Source organism: Aquarana catesbeiana, linkage group LG04, assembly GCF_042186555.1.
Source record: "Aquarana catesbeiana isolate 2022-GZ linkage group LG04, ASM4218655v1, whole genome shotgun sequence".
Taxonomy (NCBI): Eukaryota; Metazoa; Chordata; class Amphibia; order Anura; family Ranidae; genus Aquarana; species Aquarana catesbeiana.
Window position 1 is genome coordinate 269,042,779 of NC_133327.1, and position 20,027 is coordinate 269,062,805.

Here is a 20,027-nt window from a genome sequence, read left to right on the forward strand (position 1 = left end):
ACTACTTTATATGGTAGCAAAGTGTCATTTCTTCAGTGTTGTCACATGAAAAGATATAATAAAATATTTTCATAAATGTGAGGGGTGTACTCACTTTTGTGAGATACTGTATGTATATGTGTGTGTGTGCGTGTGTATCAAAAGCCTTTGCAAACCCAGATATTACCTTATAAAAGTAGCAGATAAATCATCTCTGTGCAGAAAGCAGAGCTGTGGGAGGGGCAGAGCAGACTCCTTGCAGAAATCTACAGGAGGGGGAGGAGACAAGACCAGTCACAGCATACAAGGAGAGGAAGGAGCAGAGACCGGTCTGTATTACTGCACAGATCTGGAAGCAATACACAGTGGGCACACTGATATTTAGGGCAAAATACACAGAGCTCCTATATTTAGCTAACAATATGCTTTTACTGGAGTTCATATTTTAATGTCTTATTTTATCAGTGTGTGGAAACTAGCAGTTCCTCCACACAGGTCTGTACTGAACCTCATAAGGTTTGCTTTACACATCTGACAATCCACAATCTACTGTACCCCCTCTTCCTCCTCCTCTCCCTCTCCCGCAATGCACGGCCCCGCCTCTCGGTGACGTCACTTCCTCTCGTAGCCCCGCCTTGCAGTGAGCAGTGCTAGGTGTCCATGTGGTGGAGTGAAGGGAGCCGTGACACGCGGCGTCCATGAGGTGAAGTATGTACATAGTATACCCGGAGAGGTGTGTGTATGTCCGGGCTGTGTGCACTGAGCGCTCGGTTAATCTTCTGTATAGCTGGGCTTCACAGGTGTCATTCATTGTCATCCCATTACTAGGGAGGCTGCCTCCATCGCACGTGGTCTGCCTTGTAATGGGATTTAAAGAGAACCTGTCATATGTAGGAATGTGTGTACTCGAGCACAGACCAAGTATAAAAGTCATATAAACTAAAGGAGATAGGGATTTATTTTATATATCGAACTGTCTCCCTTATCTATAATAAAAGTGGTCATCCTGCCGGTAGTATACACTTTGTCTTCCAGGGTGACAACACTAAATGTCATCCTGACTGCAGCATTGTCTGTTAGGCCACATCCATGTAGGTGATCTGATGGTGACAGGAATCTGTTGTTTCTACCACCTGAGAGTGTCTGGCTGTGCCACTGAGCCTTGTACATGTTAATGGTAGGTTGGTGGTGGGTGCAGCTATCCGTGGCAGTCAGCGATTACCTGCAATGATTGCTGCTGAATATACCGTACCTGGTTATTAGTTGTGCCAGAGCACCCTGCAATAGCGCAACTGCTGTGTGGTGTGAGATCGCATGTGATTCGCACTGCATTGCAATTCACATGCGATGCAATTTCAGCTATACAGATTGTAGGGCTGAATTTGCATCGCATTCACAGGACCCTTTTTTTGGGTCCGCAGCAGAATCTGATCACATGGGTGTCCACACCCATGCGATCCGAGTTTGCAGATCACACTGCAATATGCAAACTGATTTCAGGGTGTCGTTTATTTTATTTTTTATTTATTTCAGGTACTTATATAGCGCCATCAATTTACGCAGCGCTTTACATATACATTGTACATTCACATCAGTCCCTACCCTCAAGGAGCTTACAATCTAAGGTCCCTAACTCACATTCATACATACTAGGGACAATTTAGACAGGATTCAATTAACCTACCAGCATGTCTTTGGAGTGTGGGAGGAAACCGGAGTACCCGGAGGAAACCCACGCAGGCACAGGGAGAACATGCAAACTCCAAGCAGGTAGTGTCGTGGTTGGGATTCGAACCAGCGACCCTTCTTACGGGTAGGTGAAAGTGCTACCCACTGCACCACTGTGTCGTTAACTTTGAGTGCCGGTTCGCACTGCTGCGATGTCCGAGATGGGATGTGATTTGCAGTGCAAATTGCGTGCGATTTCAGTAATACAAATAGACCTCCTGCTGTCTAGCTCCCTCATCACCTCCTCCCATATCCGCCTCTAGGACTTCTCCCTAGCTTCGCCCATCCTCTGGAATTCCCTACCCCAATCTGTCGCACTGTCTCCAAATTTATCCACTTTTAGGCGATCCCTGAAAATTTTCCTCTTCAGAGAAGCCTATCCTGCCTCCATCTAACAACTGCACTATTTTCTCCATTAGCTCATCCCCCACAGCTATTACCCTTTTGTATAACTTGACCCTCCCTCCTAGATTGTAAGCTCTAACGAGCAGGGCTCTCTGGTTCCTCCTGTATTGAATTGTACTGTAATTGTACTGTCTGCCCTAATGTTGTAAAGCGCTGCGTAAACTGTTAGCGCTATATAAATCCTGTATAATAATAGTATGTGATGCGATTTCAGCCATTAAGGCCAACCTCGCACAGGACCCTTTTTTTTGGGTCCGCAGCAAAATCAGATCCAAGTGATCCGATTCCTGTCCGGATTTGCAGATCGCGCTGTGATATGCCAACTTATTATGGGATGTCATTAAAGCGGAGTTCCGTGAAAAAAAAAAAAAAAGCAGCTACAAATACTACAGCTGCTGACTTTTTTTAAATAATCGGACACTTAACGTGTCCCAGGGTCCAGCGATGCGGGGGAACGAAGCCCCGCTTGTCTCCCCCTCCTCTCTGCGGCACCAGCATTGTCACTGTGGGCGGGGCACACACTGCGAGAGCCGCGCCGTGACGTGTCCCAGATGATTGCCAGGAGGGGGGAGAGGTGAACTTGCTTCCAGGGCCGGGAGGAAGTGGGAGCTGGAACCCTCTAAAAAGAGGGTATCCGCGCCCCCCCCCCCCCAAAAAAAATTTTGGCATGTCAGGGGGTCACCTTCCCTTAACAACTTGCTTACTGGGCACTTCAACCCCCCTCCTGCCCAGACCAATTTTGAGCTTTCAGCGCTGTCACACTTTGAATGACAATTGCGCGGTCATACAACACTGTACCCAAATGAAATTTTTATCATTTTTTTCCCACAAATAGAGCTTTCTTTTGGTGGTATTTGATCACATCTGGGATTTTTATTTTTTGCTAAACAAACAAAAAAAGATGGAAATTTTTGAAAAAAAAAAAAAATCATGTTTAATAGTTTGTTATAAAATTTTGCAAACAGGTAATTTTTCTCCTTCATTGATATGCGCTGATGAGGTGGCACTGGTGGGCACTGATAGGCTGCACTGATGGGCACGGATAGGCACAGATAAGGCGGCACTGATGGGCACAGTTAAGGCGGCACTGATAGGCACAGTTAAGGCGGCACTGATGGGGACAGATAAGGCGGCACTGATGGGGACAGATAAGGCGGCACTGATGGCCACGGATGGGTGGCACGGATGGGTGGCACGGATGGGTGGCACAGATGGGTGGCACGGATGGGTGGCACGGATGGGTGGCACGGATGGGTGGCACGAATGGGTGGCACGGATGGGTGGCACGGATAGGTACCACTGATGGGGGGGCACTGATGGGTGGCACTGATGGGCACTTATGGGCACTGGTAGGTGACACTGATGGGCACTGATAGGTTGCACTGATGTGGGTGTTGATGGGTGGCACTGATGTGGGTGCTGATGGGTGGTACTGATGGGTGGCACTGTGGGCACTGATGGGTGGCACTGTGGGCACTGATGGGTGGCACTGTGGGCACTGATGGGTAGCACTGTGGGCACTGATGGGTAGCACTGTGGGCACTGATGGGTGGCGCTGATTGTTGGCACTGTGGGCACTGATGGGTGACGCTGGTGGGCACTGGTAGGCAGCACTGCTGCCTATTGCCTTGTGTCAGAAGATCGCCGTGATCGGGACTGATGTCCCGATCACGGCCGCCGGTGATCGGGTTTTTTTTTTCCTCCTCGCGCTGTCAGCGCGAGGAGGAAAAATAGCCGATTACCGGCTCTGTTTACATCACATGATCAGCTGTCATTGGCTGACAGCTGATCATGTGGTAAGGGGTCGGGACCAACCCCTTACTCTGATCTGTGATCAGGCGAGTCTCATAGACTCGCTGATCACCGAGCGCGCCGCGCGCGCCCTGCAGGGGGCGCGCAGGCCGCTCATGCACGGGACGACGTCAATAGACGTCGTCCCGGCAATTTAGATCCGCGCTGTTGACGTCATTTTACAACGGCCCGGATCTGAAGCAGTTAAAGACCTCCCTTCCCCACACACAGCAAAATGAAAGGAGCTTCCGGGTTCGGCCGTCCCCGGGAAGCGTCAGGACCTGGCTCCTTCCCGGGGACGGCCGAACCCGGAAGCTCCTTTCGTTTTGCTGTCAATTGTGATTTGGAACTGTAAGTTACTACATTATTTAAATAAACATGTATTTGAATTACTTCACCATGGGAGCATCTCTTTCTTATTGTGATTTTTGGGATTTATGAGAGCGGTGGTGCCCAGTATAGAAAGCCTGACCCACGTATACCTGTTGGAGGAGGTGAACAGCTTCTTGACCCTGCACTTAAGCATTTACCATCTGCTTGATTTGGCCCATTGGGGGCCGCAAATTGAGGTGAGAGGCTGGGGGAAACACTTGTGTGTTGCACCAGGTTGTGAAGTGAACGAATTCAGCACAAAGTCACCTTACTGGCATGCTACGATTTTATATGGATATCAAAAGTCGCATTGCATGAAGCAACACTTATTTTTGGACTTGATCACTTATATTTGTCACGATTGTTTTTTGATTTTATTATTTCTATTTTTATAGTTATTTGGTTAGGTGGAAGGGGTATTAAAGTGTGTCCCAATTTTAATGATCACTATTTGTATATGCGTATTTTTGTCACTTTGTGTTTCACTCAATCACTTAATAGTGTGGACTATTATGTACTAGAGGTCGACCGATATGGGTTTTTCTCTGGCCGATGCCGATATTTAGAAATCGCGGTGGCCGATGGCCGATATGTGATGCCGATTTTTTTGGGCCGATATATTTGGCCGATTTTTTTTTTTTCCTTTCTTTTTTCCCTTCATCTCATAAAATCTAACAGTTAGACCCCTTTCACACTGGGGCGTTTTTCAGGCGCTTTTGGGCTAAAAATAGCGCCTGTAAAGTGCCTGTAAAACGGCTCCCCTGCAGTCTGTGTGATATCCCGAGTGCTTTCACACTGAGGCGATGCGCTGGCAGGATGTAAAAAAAAGTCCTGCAAACGGCATCTTTGGAGCGGTGTATACCACTGCTCCACCACTCCTGCCCATTGAAATGAATGCGCACCGCTACCGAAGCGCCTGCAAAGCGTTTTGGCAGCGGCGCTTCAGGGGCGCATTTAACCCCTTCCTCGGCCGCTAGCTGGGTTATAAGCGCCCCGCTAGCAGCCGAATAGCGCCTCTAAAATGACGGTAAAGCGCCGCTAAAACTAGCAGCGTTTTACCATCAACGCATGCCCGCTCCAGTGTGAAAGCAGCCTTAAGTAATACAGAAATTTTTTTTCATTTAAACATTAAACAAAACAAACCTTCAATCAGTTCACTTGTATGTAGAATTTAAAAAAAAAACAAAAAAAAAATATCTTAAATAATAAATACACAAAAACAGGTAATCAAAACTTTTGGACGAAAAAAATGGGCTAACTTTACTGCTTAGGTTTTTTTTTTTTAATTCATTACTGTATTTTTTTTTTTTAAATTGCGTTTGAAAGACCGCTGCGCAAATACCGTGTGACATAAAATATTGCAACAATCACCATTTTATTCCCTAGGGTCTCTGCTAAAAAAATATATATAATGTTTGGGGGTTCTAAGTGAATTTCTAGCAGAAAATACAGGATTTTTACTTGTAAGCAACAAGTGTCAGAAAAGATTTAGTCTTTAAACGGTTAAACTGAGAACTTCTACACACTGAGTTCAGTCTATTGATAAAAAGAACCTGAAAGATATACAATGTATCTTCTTATCAGATTTGGCAGGCTGCCCAGAGGAGGAGAGAATCCTCTCCACAGATAACCTCAGGAAACTTGCATTGACTTCTATTACAGAAGTCATTTGCAAGTCATGGCTGAAGTTATAATCGGCCTTTTTTATCAGCACAATCGGCCGATGCCTATTAAGTAAAAAATGCCAAATATCGGCCGATATATCGGCCGGCCGATATATCGGTCGACCTCTATTATGTACATTGTATTTATTTATGAAGTGTAATTTATGTCAAGATTTTTTCATCATCATTTTTGTGACCAATTTTCATTCACTAAGTTTTTAGAAATATTTTACACAGGTGATTTTTAGTTACGGTTTATTCAGACCAACCACTAGTATTTAAACACTTGAGATTTGTTTAGTTACTCCTCCACATGAGAAGGTTGGAGTGTGCACTGCAGCATATCATTTATGTGAATATAACAGACATATTGGCTATACTTACTCCCTCGTAGTATGTATGTGTTGCTGTATTACCTATAGGCAACATATATTTGTTATGATAAGGTAGTACTCAGTTTTTTCTGGCTACTTTGCAATTGATTTATCATTGTGAATGGTACATCTAGATGAGTGCCACATATTTTCACCATTAAAACTCCCACAACGAGAGCCGCGCCGCCTGGCTGTCATTTGACAGCTGGCAGTCAGCAAGTAGTTAATGGCGTCTTAGTTCATAGTGTTCAATATTGAGTTGGCCTACCCTTCGCAGCTATAACAGCTTCAACTCTCTTCTGGGAAGAATGTCCACAAGGTTTAGGAGTGTCTCTATGGGAATGTTTGACCATTCTTCCAGAAGCGCATTTGTGAGGTCAGGCACTGATGTGGACGAGAAGCCCAGGCTTGTAGAGAGTCCTGACCTCAACCCGATAGAACACCTTTGAGATAAATTAGACTGCATATATAGATATAGATATATCTATATCTATAGATATAGATATATTTTTTTTCTCTGCCTTTAAAACGCATCAGCCAGCAGGGATCCCAGTGAGGTCTCTCCATGTTCTGCAGACTGAGTATTGGATTACTGAACTACGAACAAGTGGCTTAAACACATTTTATTCAAAGCCGTAAGATAATGCACTAGGCTGGTGCACCTCCTTTTTTTTTTTTTTTTTTCCTCTGATTTATACTTACCTAGGTAAATGCAGCATTGGTGCGATGCTGCATCTGTCCCCCGGCGCCTGTGCACCGAAAACCGAGCAATCGAGCACCGCCAATCACTCGGTTTTCAGAGCTGCATGAGCAGAGAGCCGTAGCCTGCCAGTCACAGTTCTCTGCTTTTCTCCCTCCTCGCTCATTGGAGCGATGAGCTGTAGGGGGAGTGGTTGTCTCAGGCTCTCAGTAGATTGCTGAGAGGCTGTGTGGGGGTATCAGTCCAAGCACCTGGCGGGTCCAGACTTCCTTTGTAGTGATGACGCGATGCCTGGACTGACATTCGTGATGTCAGCAGAGAGCGGAATTTAGCGGGTCGCAGGAGTGCAAAACTAATTGCACTCCTGTGATCCACAGGAGAAGTCCAGCCAAACGAGCTTTTGGCTGGACTTCTCCTTTTTAATAAAGATGTGGTAATACTTGTACAGGGCATTTATTTAAACGAGCTGCCTAATTCTCTGTAATGGGCTTAAAATCATACCTGCAGCATCTCTTGTATCACACTGCTCAGTAGTGCATTACTAGGCATTGCAACACAGGTGTTTTGGGGTGCCATTTAAAGTGCATACATACGTTGCAAATAGGGATGCACCGAAATTTAGGCGGCTGAAAAAAAGCTGCCGAAAATTGTGTTTGGCACATTGGCAAAAGGAAAATATTGCCGATAACGGCCTCGAAAATGGGGCGAGGCCCCGCCTCTGGTGCCAACCATTGCGGGGGTGTCATCCCTACCGCGCCCCAGTCCTCTCCTTCCTCTTCTCTTCGCCTTCCCACAGGCGGGGACCTCCGTGTGTCATGGAGCTGAATTGTCCGGGCCACAGTAACAGTGTCCCGGCTCCTGTGACAGACGGCACGCTGATGCAATGGTGGGACTTTGAATCAGTGTGACATGATCACAGGAGGTGGGACATTGTTACTGCGACCCGGGAAATTCGAATACAGCTCTGTGACACACGGAGATCGCCGATCTGAGCACTGGTGAGGCTGCATCGACGGGCACTGGTGAGGCTGCATCTGACGAACACTGTCCATCTCCTGCATCATGTCTGCAGTCTCTGACCATCTCCTGCATCATGTGTGCTAGAGGTGCACCGAATGGAAATTTTGCTAATACTATTAGCAGTGTGTTTAAGTTTAACCACTTGCCGCCCGCCGTATAGAAAAATGACGGCAGCAAAGTGGCCGGATGACCGGACGTCTTATGACGTGATCAGGATAACAGAGCCGGCGCGCATCGATTGGAAGTGCTGTGTGTCAGTCTGACACACCACAACTCCAATCATGGTATGAAGCCTCTGACAGAGGCCTCTTACCATGTGATCAGCTGTGATCAATCACAGCTGATCATCGCGTGAACCAGGAAGTGCTGGTAAACAGCTTTCCTCGGTTTACGCTGACAGGGAGAGCCGATCGGCAGCTCTCCCTGTCGGGGGGGGGGATTCGGGGGCCTGTGTTGATACATATGACAAGGAATGGATAAGGGTGATGTGGCATGTTACTTTGTAATTATATGTTTTTTGTTTTTTTCAGCTGGGATGGCTCATCAATGGCCTCTGCTGGTAAGAACTGTTAAATTAGAACTTTCCTTTACATCTCCAGTTATGTATTCTTGCTGTAATTTCAGCACACTGTCTTTACTTAGCCTCCATTATATCCCTGTATTGGGGGTTTTTGCATTGTGTGCTAGAAAGATTCTCCCCAGACAGCCTGGCATGGCTTTACTGTGGCTGTTCAGGTTCGCAGAGAGAGAAACATTTATATAGCATGGAATGTGTGTGGGTAGCATTGCAAGATATTTTTTCATCAAAGGTGTTGTCTTGTTTTACCATTTTTTTATTTCTGTTGTGTGAGTGATAATTGTACTTATGTTTCTGTTTCTAAATTCTTGGAAATGAACACAGAAGCAATGCAAGCCCGCACAACATGCTGGAAAAATGTGAACATTGGCATGGAGCTCAGTTACAGTGAGCTGGTAGCATGAAGCCTGAACTCTACAGAACTTGACAAACTTATCAGTTCAATTTCAAGAGATGACTGGAACATCTCCAGGTAAGACCGAAACCCCCTTTTTTATTTTCTGAACTTTTGCTGTGATTTCTGCACACTGTCTTCTGACAACCTCCTTCGTTACCTCGTTGGAGGTTATATAACGTGTGCTAGAGAGAGTCTCCCCAGACAGCTTGTGTAGTCTCACTGTGGCTCTTCAGGTTCGCAGAGGGAGAAACATTTCCAGTTGCTGGCTTATTTATTATTAGACCTTTTATGGGTCACATATCAACACTTGGATTAGAAAGAGGTTATTTTTGGGAACACAAATGATTTCTTTGTATTGGCTTATTTTGACACATGTAAGTTCTTGTAATGAGATTAGGATTAGGCATAGATGATAAAATAGCATCCAGCAGATCCAGCCCACTGGAACCCCTCATCAGACCACAACATCCGTGGGATTTCCTTCACATATAAACATCTCCCAATGGTCACTTATGTGAAACACCCTAGGGCAGTGATGGCAAACCTTGGCACCCCAGATGTTTTGGAACTACATTTCCCATGTCATGCTTTCCCTTTTCAACTTTAACAAGAAATACCTAGGTAGTGCATACTTGACCATGTGTGTTTTTTTTGGGGGGAGGGGGGGGGGTGTTCTGCCCAAAGCTGAAATCCAATTATACAAGTTCAGAATTTTTCTGATCCTCCTGTATTTCCCTGCACAGCAGTATCCAGTCCTCATGTCTAGGGCTCTGAAAACATCTGTTATGATGAAACATGCAGGCAGGCTGACATCCATACGCTGATTGCTGCAGCCATTTGTTCTTATCCTTGATGCATGTTGTTTTAAACTTCAGGTGTAAGTTACTACAATAAAAGTTTTTTATCTATCATTACGGGCTTCACTATGGGTCCTTCATCTTCTTTTCTCGGTTATATGATGACTACGTGCCTGAATGCCTAATTCTTAAGTGACCATTGGGAGATGTTTATATGTGAAGGAAATCCCACGGATGTTGTGGTCTGATGAGGGGTTCCAGTGGGCTGGATCTGCTGGATGCTATTTTGTCATCTATGCCTAATCCTTAACACCTTCTGGTAAGCAGACTACATTACCACGTGGTGACGAGTGACTCTTTCTACGTCTGCACAATACATTTGGTGATTGGATTCCTCCCACTCTTCAATTTCATTTTGAACTTTTCAGCGCCGCAATATTTTTATGCATGTGACTTTTTGTTTGTTATCTACGAACTTTGCTGGCCGCTTGCTTTTTTCAGTTCAGCGCAGATTTTTACTTGTTTTTACACTTCCCACGATGCTCATGCACTCTGCAGTGTCGCTGAGCATCATGGGAAATGTAGTTCCAAAACATCTGGGGTGCCAAGGTTTGCCATCACTGCCCTAGGGTGTTTGCTAAAAAAAAAAAAAAAAATTGTGTTTGAGGGTTTTGAGTAATTTTCTAGCAAAAAACGATGATTTTTACATGTAGGAGAAAAGTGTTAGAATTGGCCTGGGTGGCAAGCGGTTAATTACCGTAAGTAATATACAAATTATTATTTTCAAAAACTGTACTCAAGCTTAATGGACAAATTACTGAACTTTGAAGTTATAACTTCAAACCAGTAATTTCACAGTAAATGGAAGAACACAACCCCCCCCCTCGAGGACACACTCTCTCTATGGGCAGGCACCTGAGTAGTAGAGGAATTTGAATGTCTGACCCTGCTAGGCATCCTGAGCTGGGGGCAATATTGACCTCATAGGCAGACAACTCAGGTTTCCCATATTTGGAGGATGGGGGAGGCACCATAGGTTAGAGACCATGGGGAGGTAAAGTCTTTGACCCCATCGCAAAACATGTAGTTGGCCACCAGGTTTGAACACATCTCAGGAGGGACTTTGTCCCACTCCTTTTTGCAGATTCTCTCCAAGTCATTAAGGTTTTGAGGCTGACGTTTGGTAACTCAAACCTTCAGCTCCCTCCACATATTTTCTATGAGATTAAGGTCTGGAGACTGGCTAGGCTACTCCAGGACCTTAATGTGCTTGTTCTTGAGCCACTCCTTTGTTGCCTTGGCTGTGTATTTTGGGTCATTGTCATGCTGGCATACTCACCCACGACCCATTTCAATGCCCTGGCTGAGGGAAGGAAGTTTTCACCCAAGATTTGACGGTGCATGGCACATCCCTCGTCCCTTTAATACAGTGAAGTTGTCCTTTCCCCTTAGAAAATCACCCCCAAAGCATAATGTTTCCACCTCCATGTTTGATGGTGGGGATGGTGTTCTTGGGGTCATAGGGGGCATTCCCCCCTCCTCCAAACATGGTGAGTTGAGTCGATGCCAAAGAGCTTGATTTTGATTTCATCTGACCAAAAAATCAGTCATTGATAGGATGGTTGATCTTTAAGAGCCCATGAGATGTCTGCCGGAAGTTTGATCAGGTCAGAGTACCACATCCACCTAGGCCATTTTTGTGCTTTGAGAATTATCAGAATCCCTTCCACCCGATCCTGTGGAGCAGACAGAAGAAAGGCATATATCATGCTGTACTAATTGCGCAGTCACTGGAGCATCCACTGCTTCCAGCAAAGGATCTCTACACCGTGAAGAAAAACCTTCCCAGTTTGTTATGCCAGGTTGTTCACATCCCCGCCTGAAACGCTTTAAAGTGTAGAGAACGTTCCCCTCAAGCCCAGGTGCTACTGACTCGGGTAGTCAGCCTGTCATTTGTTTGCACCAGTATTGTGAACGGAATATAAGGCTGAAGCAAAAAGTTCTCCCCAGGCTAGAATCCTTTTACCTTTCTTGCCATGACGAGACATCTTGTACCTCCCTGGTGGTAGACGTTTGCCACTGCTGTGGCATTGCCCCACTTCACTTGGTTTGTGAAGTCAGACAGGTCAGGTTGTCCAGATACTGAACTAATTCTACTTGGAACAGAATATTGTGTTGCAGGCCTCAGAGGCCACTATCAGGCCCAGGACTGTCACGCAAAAACAGTTAGACAGCTCTTGGACTGTAGAATCAGTCTGGGAGTGTCAGAAGTTTGTCCTGGAGATGAAAATCTTTGGTTTGGGCTTTGTGAAGGATGATCCAAACTCCTTTACTTCCACATGATTGGGGATGAGCCGAACACCCTCCTGTTTGGTTTGCAGCAGAGCATGCGAACAGACACAAAATTTGGCAGAACACGCGAACACCGTTAAAGAGGAAGTAAACCCTGATGGGTCACTTACCTGACACAGGAGCCTGCAATGTCACCGCTGTCCCCTCTGCTAAGGAGCGTCCATCTTCTTTCCGGGTATCGTGGCTCCGCCGCTGTGATTGGCCGGAGCCACGATGACATCACTCCCGTGCTTGCGCACGGGAGCCGCCACTAATGGCATATCGCCATTAGCAGCGGCATGCTCAGTGTGCCTGCGCACCGCTGTCTATGGCGCATGCACCGTAGACAGCGTGGCCTGTCTTTTTGCAAATATCTCCTAAACCGTGTAGGTTTAGGAGATATTTCTTTGACCTACAGGTAAGCCTTAATCTAGGTTTACCTGTAGGTCAAAGTGGTCTGTAAGGGTTTACAACCACTTTAATGTCTATGGGACACGAACATGAATAATCAAAAGTGCTCATTTTAAAGGTTTATATGCAAGTTATTGTCATAAAGTGTTTGGGGACCTGGGTCCTGCCCCAGGGGACATGTATCAATGCAAAAAAAAATTTTTAAAAACAGACCTTTTTTTGGGAGCAGTGATATTTTTCTTTATTTATTTTTTATTTTTTTAATGCTTAAAGTGAAACAATAAAAATGAAATATTCCTTTAAATATTGTGCCTGGGGGTGTCTATAGTATGCCTGTAAAGTGGCGCATTTTTCCTGTGTTTAGAACAGTACCACAGCAAAATGACATTTCTAAAGGAAAAATTGTCATTTAAAACTGATCGCGGCTGTAATGAATTGTCGGGTCTCGGCAATATAGATAAAACTCATTGAAAAAGAGCATGGGGTCCCCCCCAGTCCATTACCAGGCCCTTTGGGTCTGGTATGAATATTAAGGGGAACCCTGAACCAAAATGAAAGAAAACTGAGTGGGGGTCCCCCTAAAATCCATACCAGGCCCTTCGGGTCTGATATGGAAATTAAGGGGAAACCTGCGCCAATGTATTTAAAAAAATGGCGTAGGGGTCCCCCCAAAATCCATACCAGACCCTTATCTGAGCACGCAACCTTACAGGCAGCAGGAAAAGGGGGGGGGGGGGCGAGAGCGCCCCCTCAACATGGGGAGGGTGCTTTGGGGTAGCTCCCCAAAGAATCTTATCCCCATGTTGATGGGGACAAGGGCCTCATCCCCACAACCCTTGCCCGGTGGTTGTGGGGGTCCGCAGGTGGGGGGCTTATCGGAATCTGGAAGCCCCTTTAACAAGGGGACCCCCAGATCAAGGCCCCCCCCTCCCTGTGTGAAATGGTAACTGGGTACAAGTACCCCTACCATTTCACAAAAAAAGTGTAAAAAAATGACAAAACACAGCTTGGGACAAGTCCTTTATTAAAAAAATAAAAATGTCCCACGATGTCCATTCATCATCTTCTATCACGCCGCCTGGACACCTCCATTGGAGGCTCCCGCCATCTGACGCGTCTTTGCTTGTGACAGCTTTTATATAACTGAGGGCGGTGGCATAACCGGGTGACCCCGCCCCCCTCTGACGCCACGGGGACTTTCCTGTGGTGTCAGAGGGGGGCGGGGTCACCCGTTTATGTAACCCGTGACCCCAATGCCATTTTTTTTTTTTTTCATTTTGGTGCAGGGTTCCCCTTAAAGGGTCTGGTATGGATTTTTTTTGGGGGGGGGGGGGGGGGGGGCCTTACGCCATTTTTTTATTTTAAATTTGGCGCAGGGTTCCCCTTAAGTTGCATATTAGACACGAAGGACCTGGTATGAATTTTAGGGGAACCCCCATGCAATTTTTTAAATTTTGGTTCGGGGTTCCCCTTAATATTTATACCAGACCCAAAGGGCCTGGTAATGGACGGGGGGGATCCCATGCTCCTTTTTTTTTTTTTTTTTTTTTTTTCAATGAGTTTTATCCATATTGCCGAGACCCGATAATTCATTACAGTCGCAATCAGTTTTAAATGACAATTGTTTTTTTCCATTAGAAATGTCATTTTGCTGTGGTACTGTTCTAAACACAGGAATGATGCGCCACTTTACAGGCATACTATAGACACCCCCCCCCCCTCCCCAGGCACAATATTTTAAAGGAATATTTCATTTTTATTGTTTCACTTTAAGTATTAAAAAATCACTGCTCCTGAAAAAATGTCCGTTTAAAAAAAAAAAAAAATTTTGCATTGATACATGTCCCCAAACACTTTTTTTATGACAATAACTTGCATATATAAGCCTTTAAAATTGGCACTTTTGATTTTTCATGTTAGTGTCCCATAGACTTTAACGGTGTTCCAGCAGCCCTCGAATTTGCCGCAAACACCGCATATTGTTCGCTGTTCGGCGAACACCCGATGTTCGAGTCAAACTTGCGTCCCTACACATGATGTGTTGGTTTCAGAGCTGACTTTTGAAGGTTTAGGATCCAACCAAACCTTTTTGAGTTTTGAAATGTCTGCATTACATTGTCTGTTAAAATTTGTGCCATTCGTTCCACCAGTAGATCATCAGGTATTCCACAATGGGAATATACCCTGGGAGTGTAGTAAGGCTATAATTTATGCCAGTACCAGGTAAACATTAGGGCTACAAAATTGGTGATTGCTCACAGTAAGATAGAGGAAGAGTTGATACACTGGACAAATCGGGATATGCAGGTATGCATCCTTGACTTCCACAGAGGCTAGAAAGAATTTCTGATGGAGGGAGGATATGACAGACCTGGTGGATTTCATGATTTTAACATTTTTGGTTTCGAACAAAGACTTCTAAAGCCTTGTGATCAGGTGCCTTGATTTGGTTTTGGAACTGTTGGGACAATGGCAATAACAGAATGGCTAAAGAGATTTGCAAGAGCATCATGGAAGTCTTCAGGGACACAGGCAGGTTGGACAGCATGAATTAGGTAGGAACAGAGAGTGGAATTCTAGCTTGTAGCCCATGGAAACCACTTTCTTACTGGGCATCCTAGATGCTTTCTGACCAGGAGTCTGCAAGGACCACCAGGGGCTCCCCCACTTTGGAAAATGGGAATGTCACCTCATGCTGAATTGTCTGTAGACATTGGGCATTAGCGACTCAAGGCCTATTATTGAACTAGGTTCTGTGCTTGGGTCTGGCCTTTTCGGATTGAAGCCCGAAACCAACAAAAGAAATTCTTCAGAGTAGGATGACATCACAGTTTTTGGTTTAGGCCCCATGCACACTGGCATTAAAAAAACAAAAAAAAAACAGATTTTACAAACATACAGCAAATTTTATTTTAACTAAGTGCTGTTATGTTTTGCTTCTTGTGAGTACATTTCTATTTGATGCAATAAATACACCATGGAGTTTTCTCTCTGCTTCTTAACCACTAGACGACCAGCCGCTGCAGTTATATTGCTCCATGTTGGCTCGCCTGGGCAAGTCGCCGTAGGTATACGTCGGCTGCTTTAAGACCACTAGGAGGCGCGCTATGACTGAGCTGGTGCACGTCCCTGGCGGCCGCGATGTTTGCCGGGCACCCGCGATTGCTCCTGAGAGTCACAGAATGGAGGTCTGTCAGTGTAAACTCAGTTCTCCGTTCTGTCAGGGGTGAGGAGACATCTGTTGTTCATACTAATTATGAACAACATCTGTCTCCTCCATCATGCAGTCCCATCCCCCCACAGTTAGAATCACTCCCTAGGACATACATTTAAACCCTTGATCGCCCCCTAGTGTTAACCCCTTCCCTTCCAGTGATACTTATACGGTAATCAGTGGCTATTTTTAGCTCTGATCGCTGTATAAGTGTCAATGGCCCCAAAAAAGTGTCAAATGTCCGATCTGCCCACCGCAATGTTGCAGTCCCAATAAAAATCACAGATCACTGCCATTACTAGTAAAAAATAAATAATTAAAATGTCATAAATCTATCCCCTATTTTGTAGATGCTATAACTTTTGCGCAAAAGTTAATCAATATACGTTTTTTATTTCGATTTTTTTTTTTTTTTTTTTTCTGCATTTTTCTTGAGCTTTTCTTGCACTAAAGGTGCCAATAATTTCCAACAATAAATTCATATTAATTTAAATTGATTTTAATTGAAAAGTTGAATACAATGCAATTGTGTGTGTGTGTGTGTATATATATATATATATATATATATATATATATATATATATATATATATATATATGTATATATATATATATATATATATATATATATATATATATATATATATATACATATACATATATACACACACACACACACACACAATTGCATTGTATTCAACTTTTCAATTAAAATCAATTTAAATTAATATGAATTTATTGTTGGAAATTATTGGCACCTTTAGTGCAAGAAAAGCTCAAGAAAAATGCAGAAAAAAAAAAAAAAAAATCGAAATAAAAAACGTATATTGATTAACTTTATATATATATTTATATATATATATTTTTTTTTAAACTCGTTTTCGGCCTAGTGCATTTTTCATTTTTTTGGTTTCGGCACCAAAATTTCCATTTGGTGCACACCTAGTTGCAAGTGTTGAGATGGACCCTACTTTTTATTGGTATCCTGTTGCCTGTGTCAATGGTTTTGCCATCTGTGTGACATGGAGCCTAAACCTGGGTTTTCAGTGATGGAAACAATACATATGACAAGGGATGGATAAAGGTGATATGGCATGTTAATTTGAAATTAATTTTTTTTTTTTTCAGCTGGGATGGCTCATCAATGGCCTCTGCTGGTAAGAAATGTTAAATTAGAACTTTCCTTTACATCTCGTTATGTATTCTTGCTGTAATTTCAGCACACTGTCTTTACTTAGCCTCCATTATATCACTGTATTGGGGGTTTTTGCATTGTGTGCTAGAAAGATTCTCCCCAGACAGCCTGGCATGGCTTTACTGTGGCTGTTCAGGTTCGCAGAGAGAGAAACATTTATATAGCATGGAATGTGTGTGGGTAGTATTGCAGGGTATTTTTTCTTTAAAGGTGTTCTCTTGTTTTACCATTTTTATTTCTGTTGTGTGAGTGATAATTGTACTTATGTTTCTGTTTCTAAATTCTTGGAAATGAACACAGAAGCAATGCAAGCCCGCACAACATGCTGGAAAAATGTGAACATTGGCATGGAGCTCAGTTAGTGAGCTGGTAGCATGAAGCCTGAACTCTACAGAACTTGACAAACTTATCAGTTCAATTTCAAGAGATGACTGGAACATCTCCAGGTAAGACCGAAACCCCCTTTTTTATTTTCTGGACTTTTGCTGTGATTTCTGCACACTGTCTTCTGACAACTTCCTTCGTTACCTTGTTGGAGGTTATATAACGTGTGCTAGAGAGAGTCTCCCCAGACAGCTTGTGTAGTCTCACTGTGGCTCTTCAGGTTCGCAGAGGGAGAAACATTTCCAGTTGCTGGCTTATTTATTATTAGACCTTTTATGGGTCACATATCAACACTTGGATTAGAAAGAGGTTATGTTTGAGAACACAAACAGCCGCATTTTCCATCAGGATCAGTGACCGGAGCCATCATATTTGGTCGCCGTCAGAGGTTGAACATATCGACGCCCATCTTGGTACACCCTGCACTCGGCTGCAATAAGCCAGCAGTGGACATCGTTACACCCAGCCCATATAGTTCGGGCTGGGTGTAACAAGATGTCCGCTGCTGCTTACTGCGGCCAAGTGCAAGGTGTACCAAGATGTACGTCGTAGCATTGCAAAATTCCTTTTATCTCATGTCATTTATTGCTGCATTTCAGTGCCCATAAGTGACGCCTATCGGTGCCAGCCGCCTGTCAGTGCCCATAAGTGCCACCTGTCAGTACCATCTATCAGTGCCAGTCATCAGTCAAACTGTCACATGACATTTAAAAAAAAAAGTATCGCTATTGGCTAGTACTTGAAAAATAGTATTGGTACTTGTACTCAGTCCTAAAGTGGTATCGGGACAACCCTAGTTCAAACTACATGTGAGGTATCGCCGCAAACGTTAGAGCGAGAGCAAGAATTCTAGCACTAGACCTGCTCTGTAACTCCAAACATGTAACCTGTAAAAAAAAAAAAAAAAAAAAAATGAAAGCATCGCCTGTCGATATTTTTAAATACCAAAGTTTTGGCACTTTTCCAAGTGTGCGCAATTTTTTTAAAGCGTGACATGTTGGGTATCTATTTACTCAGAGTAACATCTATCAAATTATAGAAAAAATTGGCCTAGCTTTAGTGAAGTTTTTTTTACAAAACAAAAAAAAGCGTTCGAAAAATTGCTGCGCAAATACCGTGTGACATAAAAGTTGCAATGACTACCATTTAATTCCCTAGGGTGTCTGCTAAAGAAATATAGTGTTTGAGGGTTCTGAGTAATTTTTTTAGCAAAAAATGATTTTTACATGTAGGAGAGAAGTGTTAGACGTGGCCTGGGTGGCAAGGGGTTAATTACCGTAAGTAATATACAAATAATTATTATTTTTAAGGTTACTTTACTATATTTTCGAAAACTGTACTCGAGCAGGTGGCTTAACAGACAAATTACTGTAGTTTGAAGTTATAACTTCAAACCAGTAATTACACAGTAAATGGATAAAAAATAAATTATTATAACATATACTGTAGCATAATATATTATTTAGCTTGATTAAAAAAGTACCTTTTCAGTAGCAGCAGCAGATAATCTGTCTAAACTGCATGAGAAAAACATGGGATTGTGGGTAAATCTTATACCCATAAACCCATGTTTTTCCCTTGTAGTTAAGAGGGCTGGGCTGGAAGGGAGCATTTGTCTTTTAGACACCTACGCCCTTCTATGACACTGCAGTGAGAGTAGAGCCTCCATTGCAGCATTTTTTTTTTTTTTATTTTGGACAGCTTGGATCAATGGTGCTTTACTATTTGGTTCCAAGGCTCCAAGATGTTCATTGAGCTCAGTGCCTCTGACAAGAAGTGAGGAGAGGCACTGTGAGCTTATCCTCTGTCTGCTGCAAGCAGCGTGTGCCAACTTGTATTTAAACTGGCCGCGCTGTATGTAGCTTCTGACAGGCTGCACAAGGAGCCCCGTATCTCCAGAACTATAAGGTGTCAACCCCAAATTTTGACCAGTGGGGTAGGATTTTGGCTACCTACCCCTGGTCACCGAGCTATGACCCCCAAAGCTTGATCGTGTTTTTTTATTTTTTGTTTTTCTTATGTTACTGTCTCCCCTGACTCCACACCTGCTTCTGTCACATCAGGTATGCATTTCTGATTGGCATCAGAACGCATCCCTCCCAGAGGAAACTCTCTATGGGCAGGCATCTGTGTAGTAGAGGAGTTTGGATGTCTGACCCCAGTAGGCATCTTGAGTTGGAGGCAATATTAACCTCATAGGCAGACAACTCAGGTTTCCCCTATTTAGAGGATGGGGGGGGGGGGGGGGGGGGGGCACCAGAGGTTAGAGACCATGGGCAGGCAAAGTCTTGCATTTTACCTTTACTTCCAGATCTGTGCTTCTGAAGTAAGCTTGTAAGGGTACTTGTATTGAGCTTGACTGATTGCTTGTGGTGTTTTTTTTTTTTTCGGTGGCCAAGCCTGTTAGAGTAAGGAAAAAATGTGGTAATTGCAAAGCCAGGCTCTCAGACTCGTAGTAAACGTTTGTGTAAATAATGTATCGTGCTTATATATAGCAAGTTTAGAATCCGCTGTCTACATGAGTTTTTTATGATGTCCATGCAATATGGTCTCATCCTTACAATCCTTCAGGTCTCTTATCTGATCTAGAGTCCTCCATGTCTAAATCTGTCCCTTAGACTAAGCCCTTAAATCCTCTACTTTGAGCTAGACTTTTCCTGCGCCATCTCAAATATGGGGAGGAAGAAAA

At 44.0% G+C, this 20,027-nt stretch overlaps 1 long non-coding RNA gene across 3 annotated transcripts in view; it reads left to right on the forward strand.

Moving 5' to 3' along the window:
* Positions 1 to 584: 584 nt before the first annotated feature.
* LOC141139914 (uncharacterized) overlaps positions 585 to 20,027 on the forward strand; it is a 50,427-nt gene continuing 30,984 nt past the window's right edge. For 2 of the 3 annotated variants that reach the window (XR_012243833.1, XR_012243832.1), the window contains exons 1-5: positions 591 to 687; positions 8,564 to 8,592; positions 8,935 to 9,082; positions 16,888 to 16,916; positions 17,255 to 17,400. This is a non-coding gene — a long non-coding RNA (uncharacterized lncRNA). Of the gene's footprint in view, positions 688 to 8,563; positions 8,593 to 8,934; positions 9,083 to 16,887; positions 16,917 to 17,254; positions 17,401 to 20,027 lie in introns of all 3 variants that reach the window. The other variant, XR_012243834.1, reaches the window with a different exon arrangement.